Raw genomic sequence first — 10,586 nt, forward strand, 5'->3', positions numbered from 1 at the left:
ACCTCTACTTCAATCTAAAATGGTGATCCTGCCTCCAGGAATCTCAGAATGAGACTGTCTGAGAGCTGTCTCCTCCCGTCCTATATTCCTCTCTAGGGCTGGGATTAAAGCCATGCACCACTACCATCGGTTACTATGGTAAACTAGTGTGGCTAATGGAATTAAAGGTATATATCACTACTGCCTAGTCTGTAAGGCTGACCAGTGCAGCTCTTTTACTCTCTGAACTTTATTTATTAAATTTATTAATTTATATTTAAGTAAATATAAATTAAAGCTTTATTTATTAAAATACAAATGAAATAGCACTACAGGTAAGAGTATTTCATTATAGCAACAAAAAGTAACTAATACACCTTGTCTCAAAAACTAAGGTGGAGCTAAGTGTAGTGGTGTACAACATTAATCCCAGTGTTCAGGAGACAGAGGCAGGCAGATCTCTGTGAATTCCAAATCAGCTTGGTCTACATAGTGAGTTTCAGGCAACCCAGAGCTACACAGTGAGACCCTGTCTCAAAATACCAACCAATCAATAAATTCATAAGGTGGATAGCAGTAGTGGAAGATACCTGGCATTGACATCTGGGCTCTACTATGCATACACAAGTATACAGCACACATACACAATAAAATTTCAAAGTGTTTTCAGATTCAGAAAGAGAAATAATATACATTTCCTCTCATATGTGAAGACTGAGTACATGTATGTGTGAGTGCATGTGAGTGTGTACATGTGCGTGTGTGTGTGTGTGTGTGTGTGTGTGTGTGTGAGAGAGAGAGAGAGAGAGAGAGAGAGAGAGAGAGAGAGAGAGAGAGAGAGAAATATGCAGAGTTAGAAAGGGAACCATGAAAGGGAAAAAAGAAAGACTAAGAGACCTGGTAAATCACTATATCCTATAATATGGAAATCTGACTGAGGTGACCATGGAGTAAAGAAAGGACAGACACACAGACACATATACAGACAACCTGGGATAGGGTGGGCCATGCTCACACTAATAGAGCAGCAATGACAGAGATCTGTCCGTCTCTGCCTCCTGGACCTCTGCATGTTCATATGTGCAGCACTAGAAGGAGTCAGCTGGTCTCAGCAAGAGTTCTCTGTGGGCAGCAGCCTCAAGCTGGAAACATTCTAGACAATGAAGCTGCAGTTGCTGGTTTTTGTACACAATGACAATGTTGTCAATTGTTCTTAAACAATTCATGATCTTCCCAAATGTTCAAACACAAATCTATGGGGACACATTTCACATTCAAATCATAAGGATCTGCAACGCCAACTCTGAAATGTGTTCCATAGAATTCTGGCTTCTGTGTTTTGTTCATTTCTGATGAGGTCTCGCTATGTAGCCTAGACTCTCCTCCAATTCGTGATCCCCTGCCGGAAGCCCCTGAGTGTGGGATTACAGGCATGTGCACTACACTCAGCCAAATTCTACTCATTGTAGATTACACAAGATGAGCACTCCCAGAGAGGGTGTAGATGCTTCTCCAAAATTTAGATGATACATGATTAAACGTAAGAGCTCAGTTAATACCTAGAAGACCTTTGAGCAGTAGAATATAAAAAGAGAAAAGAAAGGTTATTATGAAAAACAGTAAAGAAAAAATGAAGATATAGGTGTAATTCAAGGAGCTTTGGCATCTGATACTGTGGCTCCATGAAGAACACCCAGTGCAACTGAAGTTGCTCGGATCTAAACTCAGAGCCTGTGAGCCTTGTGTTAAAATCTGATGACAGGAAGGTTTCACGAGTCTTTGTCAATGGGAAAGATCATTCATCTTCATTATTCCTCACTAATCCTGTGAATATTCAAAATTATGTAACATATAATACTGCAATTATTTCTAATATGCCTACCATATGTGCACCAACTTCATCTCCATAAATCTTTCAATGTTGTTGAATGAGGTTGACCACCTTTCTCCAGATTATATAGTTAGAAAACAAAGCACCCATCGATTCACAGTTTGAGAAACATAAATTTTTTTTAGGCAGTCCTAGTGAAAATTTGGGTTTATGTGAAGAATTCAAAGACTGTCAAGGAATACCAACAGTAGATGAATGAAAACTCCTAGTTTGCTGTTCTGTTTGGTTTTCTTTTGTTCCATTTGGTGTGACTATCACAGAATATCTGAGACTGGGCCATGCATGAACACCATTGTAATCATTCTGGATGCAAGGAAGGCCAAGATCCAAGGAGCTAGCATCTACTGAGGGCATCCTTGCTAAGTCATGCTGTCTTAGTTAAGGTTTCTATTGCTGTGAAGAGACGCCATGACCACAGCAACTCTTACAAAGGAAACATTTCATTTTGGTGACTTGCTTACAGTTCAGAGATTTGGTCCATCACGGTGACATGAAGGCAGGCATGGTGCTAAAGAAGGAGCTTAGAGTTCTGCATCTTGATCCACAGGCAGCAGGAAGTGAACTGTGTCACTTGGTGTAGCTTAAATATAAGAGACCTCAAAGCCCACCTCCATGGTGACATACTTTCTCCAACAAGGCCACACCTCCTAATAGTGCCACTCCCTTTGGGGCCCATTTTCTTTCAAACCACCACACATGCAGAGGGTGGAAATACAAAAGAGAAAAAATATGCGCGTTTTCATTTATACCAAACACTCTCCCAATAATGAACTTGGTCCATGCATAAAGGTAAAACACTCATAACCTACTCCTCTCTCCTCTCCATACTGAAGCACTGGAGTTTACACTGGCGCTGCATAAACTTTGGTTGGCACCTTCACCACAGAAACTACTACTGTGTATTTGTTGTCCCGTGCATAAGTATTTAAATTCTCAAAGCTCCAGAAGTATTAAAATCCCCTCGCCCACCCACACTCCTCCCCACCTATGTATTTTCTGAATCCTGCTCTCATGAAGGATGTATTGACCTGGGGGAATTGGGAAGTCAAGGCAGAGAGCAGTGTGGAAGGAACGGCAACTGCAGAATATCCTTCAGGTACCAGAGGCTCCTTTAACCAAGCTCCCGTTTATTAGTAGACAAGATATCTATGCCCATTGACTTTGAATTTTCAGAAATTTCTGATGCGTGGTGGAGGGATTATTGATGCAAAAGCAAATGAAGTATGGCTCAAACACTCTCAGGCAAATGCCACTTACCTTGTGGGGGTCTTGCCTGCCGCGCACAATGGATTGCTCTCTGAAATCCGGCAATCAATTGCTTTTTTTCATGACTTGTCAGAAACATGACTGTTTGAAATAGCTGGTTCCACTAAACGGCGTACGATATGGGACCATCTCCATTATTTCCATCTGTGTTTCAACAGTTACCATCCCACTAAATGATGTCTCACCCAAACCGCCAGCATCCAAGTGACTCTTTCTGTCGTGACCTGATCCAAATGCCACACAGAGAAACACACCACTGAGAGCTAAAAATAAGTTCAGCAGGAGGAAGGACCCCCTCCTTTTCATCCTCCACACTGCGGTGTTATTACAAGTTTAATGATCTGCCTCAACTTTTTCATATACTCAACTCCGTTTGAAGGAAGGACAGGAAACATATTGGAACACACTAATCCCCTTAAAATGTCTCTGGCTCCAGAGCCGCGGGAATATATGTTCTGCTGTAAAGAAGGGGGGTGGAAAATAAAGCAGTCACAACCATGTCGCCCCCATGGTGCTGTAATATGCTGTTTTTCCTGTCGAGAGAGCAGCTGTTGGGTTTTAATATTGTGTTTTCATTGCTAAAGGATTGCATTAAAGAGTTCAGAACGTCAAAGTTTTCCACCACTATCCCTCCCCACACAAAATAAATCTTTTCTCTAAATATTTATGCTTCAAAACTTTGTGGGCAACCCAATGCAATCATTTGATTTCTCTATATCTGGTTGTCACTTTCTCCCAGAGGAAAATGTAACCATTTTTTTTCCCATGGCTAGAGCTCATTTTTAAAGCTGAACTGTATGTATTATATACTGGTTTAAAGTGTAAGCCTTGCCCAAAAGTTGTTGGAAGCATTAGAGCCAAAAGGCGGAGGCAATGCAGAAGCTACTAATATTTGAGCAGTTTCAGGTTACGAGACCTCATGTTTGGTGCATTCAGAAGTTACGACATCTGGATCGGGGCTGCAGAGGCAGCTCAGTGAGTAAGAAAGCTTGTTGTGCAAGCAGTAAGATTGAGCACAAATCTCTAGCACCCACATAAAATCCAAGTATGGACATACATGCCTATAACCCCAGTACTATAGAATAGAGAAAAGCATTTCCTAGCAGCTCACTGCCCAGCCTATCTGGTTGCCCAAGGGACCCTGTCTCAGAAAAGTAAGTAGAGAGCAACAGAAAAAAACATCTGACACCTACCTCTGGCCTCCATGTGGCTATGCACAGGCATGCACACCTTCATATACACACACATGTGCATATCACACACACAAAAAGATAGTAATCTAAAGTATCCAGCAAAATAGGGCAAAAAGAAACATCTTCAACATCCAATATCAATATTTCCTTTAGGAAAAAATTAATAACATTTCAGCAAACCCTACAATTTCAAATAATTATTTGCAGGAAGAAAATATTTCAAACCTAGTTAAAATAGACTTACCTCACATTCAACCTGTTTACCACTCTAATTGGTGGCATGAATCTGGGAAAATGGGGCCTGAAACTGAGGTGGACCAAAGACTCATGCAATAGCCAACTTTATTCAGATCATCTGACACTTTATCCTCTGAGGACTAAGAGGTATCACCTGGGTAAAGTGTTCCATCACAAGGACAAGTCCCACGGGGCAAAAACATGCTTTGGCATATAAACAAATAATAGCCAGTTGTAATAAATACTAAGATGTAAACTCACTCTTATCCTCTCCATGAAGGAGGGGCACAGAAGCACCTTCCAAGAACAAGCCCGAGTTTTTGAAGAAACTGGGGTCACTCTTGTCTTATTTTCTTGGAGTTTTCCCACCAGCACTCAGAATTCTCACATGACTCCATTTTTAGATTGTGTTCCAAAATTCACCAATTACTTAGATTTGCACCTTGCATTTGCCATATCGTGTCCTTTTCCCAGCTCCCAGGAGCTCAACACTAGTGCCACGAGGAATTTCACTGCCAGCTACCTCTCGCTGCTCTTATCATAATGCTGCTCAGATCCTGGCACACATCTGCTCCAACCAGAGCAGACCTGAGCACTCAGCATGAGGATGGAAGTCAGTGGACATTCCCAGCAGCAATGCTGGAACCCCCAAACTATTGTCAAAGCCTACATAACCTCTCAAGTTAGTGTGCTGCTATGCAACCATGAATTTAGGAGATCGCCGTGGGTCTGCTCCCTCTGCAGGATTTGAACAGAGAGAGGAGGCCAAACATGAATGCAAAGGGCAAGGTGAAGAAAGATGGTTAAGTGCTGGACTCTAGTAGCTGGCCTTTAGGACCAGAAAATAGGAAGCGTTCAAGCGCACTTTAGGGCCTGAAGGCAACTGGGATGTATGTGGGCCTCCCTTCTCTCCACCTCAGCTGAAAGTCACATCCATTTAGTGGAATAATTCAATAACAATTGATCAAATGCCCACTTGTCCCAGGAGTCTAAAAGCATTAATGTTTTCTTGAATAAAATGACAATATGTCTGATGCACACGGAAATCATACTATAAAGTGGAAAGAGCCAGACACACAGATTCTAAAATAGACATCAACGGTGGTAAGAGTTGTCTTGGTTCATTTTTAATGTCAACTTGACACAGCATAGAGGCAACTGAGGAGAGGAAACCACAGTTGAAGAATTACCTGGATCAGATTGGCCTGTGGTCTTGTCTGTGGGACATCATCTTGTTTATTAATTGATGAAGTGAGCACCGCCATCCCTTGGCCTGTGAGCACAGGTTGTATAAGAAAGCCAGCCAAACATTAGTGAGCAGTGTGTCTCCATACATTCTGCTTCTTGTTCCTGCTTAACTTCCGGCCCTTCCCTCAGTAATGGAGACGCTGTAATCTGGAACTACAAACCAAACAAACCCTTTCGCCCTCAAGTAGCTTTTAGTCAGGGTGTTTTTAAACAGACAAACAAACAAAGAACAACAGCAAACCCAGAACAGGGTCACAGGAATAAAACGCTAAGACTGAAAAGACAAGGAACAGATCACAAACTCGGGTTGGCTGGCTCAGTGAGCTGCATCAGGGGATTTTGATCCGGGTGATGTTTTCCTGAGGAAGTGCCACAATTATCACAAGATATGCTTGTTCAAGCACTTTCTGTATGTACAGTGTATAAGTAATTTGTTTTTTGGTTTTTAGAGACTGTGTCTCGCTATGGAGTCGAGATTCAAACTGATGAAACTCCTCTCTCAAGTCTCCCGAAGCTAGGGGTAGAAGTATGAGCCACAGGTACAGCATATTAAACAACTTTTTAAAAAGAATAGGGATCTTGGTGATATTGGTTGGAAGACAACTTAGAACATAGAAAGATAGGGCAAACCACAAAAGCTTTTGAATAACAGTCATGGAAGGACATGGCCATGCAGCTCTGATCTGTCCCTTGTACACAGATCACATATGTAGCGGAAGTCATGGGCAACACTAAAACATAATAAAGTCATTAGGGACAGCGTGCTTTGAGTGTTCATTATCACTTTTAGAGTGTGCTACTTAATTACATGCTCACAACATTTAATGTTTAAATACGTATTTGTTCAAAATCAGTCTTAGAATTCCTGAAAATTACGATTCTGGTCTTTCAGTGCATGTTTCTCCAGGACGCTGCAGCCCTCAACAAAGGTCTTAACATGGGTAATAATGAGTCCCAGCCAGCCAAGCCCAGAATACAAACAGGCTTCAACTCACTTATGTATTCAGCAGTTGGGAGCATTAACTACACAGCTGATGCTACATTCTGACATGCAGAGGTTAACCTGAACCAGACATCTGTATCACTCAAGGTCAGCCAGGGCAAAAGGGGCCCCAAGTTTATCTAAAGATGGCTCACAGTGTACATGATAGGCCAGGTCAAAGAGAGTTTAGTACCACATGGGAAGGAAGTAGGCAGGGAAGTTGGCATCCTGTGCAATGAGGAAGAGCCACTCGTGAGTATGGCTATTAGCCAAGCATCAGGCAGAGGAGACCATGAATGGTACTAATTGGGTATGAGAAGGAAAAATATTATCTAAGAGGAGATATGAAAGTTCAGATGGGAGGACAAGTTAGCAAGCTATATGAGAGATGAGTGCAGAGGCAAAACTGAGCAGTGAAGAGTCATTAACAACAAATATGGCTATCTGGATGATGTGGGAACCAAATTTGTCCTAAAGCCTCAGAAGGTTCAACCTAAAAAGAAAGTGTGAAGAAAAAAAAACAACCTGTCACCAATATGACTTAAAATACAAGGTTCTAAAATAGGTGTACTAACTCACACCTTTCATCCCAGCACTCAGAAGCAGAGAGACGCAGAAGGTTGGGAGTCCAAGGTCATCCCCAGCTACACATCAAGTGTGAGACCAGCCTGTGCTACAAGAGACTCCATCTTAAATAAATAAGTAAATAAATAAACAGATTGGTTCCTCTGAGATCATGATTTCATACCACGGTATAGGGACCCAGTCTCGTGTAGAAATGAATAAAAGGATGAACAGTTTAAATGGTTCTACGTTCTACCCAGATACAATCAACATAACATAAAAGTATAAATTATTGCAAAATTATGAAGGATGCTTCAAGACTTCCTGCACCTGCTCGGTATGGGGACCTGAAGACTAGGTGGTCACAGACAATGGCTTTCTAAATGTAAAAGAAGAGTCACGTCATGCGGTGTAGAGAGCTGCAGAGCTAGGGTTAATTGGACACAGGTGTCAAATGACAGGTTTGCCCAAAGTCTAAAACGCCTGCCATATTTTATCCTGCTAAGATGGGCTCAGCCAAAATGTCATGCCAACTTTTACATGAGGGATCCAAGGAAAATGCTTCACTTTTTTCTGTTCTAAACTAGATTAATTTTTAGATTTAACTAGGATTTTCTTTAAATTCCTCATTATTGTTTATATATATAAACAACATAGAAACACACACGCGTGTGTGTGTGTGTGTGTGTGTGTGTGTGTGTGTGTGTGTGTGTGTGTGTTTGTAACCTAGATTAGAATAAATGCTGGAACCTATTATCTGGACATCAAAACCCCTCCATAAATATTAAGTCATATACATGTAATTATATGTAGTTTATATATTGTTTAGATACATATATAATAGCTGAGATTGCGCTCATATTTATTTTATTGGCATTAGAGATTCCTCAAAGTCCAGTTCTGTCTCACAATACATAAGGCAAGAGCAGGCCTAATGCATGCCCTGAGGGTTTGTCATGTCAACAGGGCAGGCAGATGTGTGATGGTCTAACCATCAGCGCTCAGGGAAGGCTGAGTTACTACTATGAATTAATTAGACAAGTTTCTAATTATGCAGAGAACTGTGGGACTGAGAGGAACTGGCATTTGGAAAGATGGAGGCTTGATGGTTTTATTACCACCTTACTCTGATTCTCACTTGAGGAACTTTCAGAGGAAGCAGAAAGACCAGGTTTGGAAGGGGGTTGCCTGCATCCCAAAGTAGGATACCAACCACATCTACTGAGGTGGGGCTGTGCAAACCTGCAATGAAGCTCCCAGGGCTTCCTTTCTTTTGTTCTGAAATTCAAGCCTGGAGAACTAGAGAACTTGATGTTTAGGTTAATGTCTTGCCTCAGGATACTACTCCAAGTGAATGTGCAAACAAAACTATATCAAGACTCTGGCTGTGATTGGAAACAGACCTCAGTACCTGGCAGTGACCATTTCCGTTTGAAACCTAGATTAGAAGAGCACAGCCCCTCCATAAATTTTGACTCTTATATTTTCTGATGTTGGAAAAGTCATCGTCTCCAGGGAAAAAGAACTTGTTTATTGTCTGTTTATACAGATAGATCTCATGTCACTCAGGCCCTAGAATCTCTGTGTTCAAGGACTACCTTGAATTTCTGATCATCCTACTTCCACCTTCTGAGTGTTTAAATTACAGGAAAGTGCTACCACACCTGAGGTTAAGGTGATAGGAAGAGAACCTAGGGCACAGTGGGTGCTGGATAAGCATGGAACCCCATCATCAGCCCCTTCACCTCTTTGCAACCATCACCAAGGACAGGAGAAACGGTTTGATGGTCAAGAGTATCTACAACTCTCCTCCCACTGTCCTCCTCTGTCCTCCTCTGTCCTCCTGCTGTCCTCCCTCTGTCCTCCTGCTGTCCTCCTCCCTGTGCTGAATGCAGAATTCAGCTCCCAGCTCCCACACTGTTAGCTCACAACCACCTATAACTCCAGCTCCAAAACTCTCTTGCAGCCTTGGCAGACACTAGAGTGCCTTAGAAGTCATGGACTGACCAGGTTCAATTCCTGTGTCAGCAGCCACTCCCATCCTGATTTTTGCACTGATCGGGACAGTAAAGGTGCTTCTCACAAGGGCCCAGGCAGTCCAGCCCTCTCCCCTGGATAGTGAGCAGAGCCATCCCGCTGCATTTGCATTGCCTAGATCCCACTGTGTTAAACAGTCACCTTGCCATCAGGAAACATAAGAGTCATACTCCTTTGTATTTTAGGCAGAATGTGAAATGAGAGTTGAAATCCTTTTACACACACCCTCACAAACAAGGGCTGTTTTCCGTGGAGTTTCTGAATCTAGATCCCTCTGACACCCCCTGCCTCTGCCATCTTATCACCTCCCTAGCATGTATCTCCTCTGCCTCCTACCTCCCCCATCCCCGCCTTTGGAAGTGATAGAAAAACTAATGAATAAAATTACAGGTTACCATCTCAGGAGGCTGCAAACAAACCATGATAGGAGAAATGTCTACAATTTTGTGAGGCTGAAATAATTGCATCAACTAGATTGGCTGCATACATTTTATGTTGCATTTTCTCAGATCTGCTGGGCTATTATAATATTTCTAACAGTTCTTTTCAATAGGCTGGCAGGCACAGGAGCACGGTAGAACTAAAGAAACTCACAATAAAGAATTAGTATTTTTTTAAAAAAAAAAGATCATTTCTGTACCAGAGCTGCAGGAAACAGGCAGGAGCCAAGGCCTGGTGCTGAAATTTTAAATCTTTAATTGACTTTTTATAGGTCTCTACTCTGAATATTAAACAGAAAGATTTCTCTCTATTACATAGACAAACTAACACTGCATTCTGTTTTGCACTGTAACTATCTTTTTGTTTTTCAATGTAGTGTGTGTGTGTGTGCGTGCGTGCGTGTGTGTGTGTGTGTGTGTTGATGTGTGTGTCAGGTCCAAGTACGCATGACACAACACACATGTAGAGATCAAAGGACAATTTGTAAGGATCAGTTCTTTCCTTTCCAACCTGTGGGATTGGGACTTGAAATCAGATCATCAGGCTTGGCAGCATGTGCCTTTACCCACAAAGCCATCTCAGCAATCCCACTGGGAATCCACTAGTTTCTGCTCCCAGACTCCTGGAGTCACAAGGACATGCCACCACGACTAGTCTGTTACATGAGTGTTCTAGATCTGAACTCAGGTTCTCGTGAGTGCATGATGAGCACAGCATCTGCTGAGGCCTCTAAATTAGTTCTCAGTCA

The sequence above is a fragment of the Microtus ochrogaster genome (assembly GCF_000317375.1).
Source record: "Microtus ochrogaster isolate Prairie Vole_2 chromosome 14 unlocalized genomic scaffold, MicOch1.0 chr14_random_2, whole genome shotgun sequence".
In the NCBI taxonomy this organism is placed as follows: Eukaryota; Metazoa; Chordata; class Mammalia; order Rodentia; family Cricetidae; genus Microtus; species Microtus ochrogaster.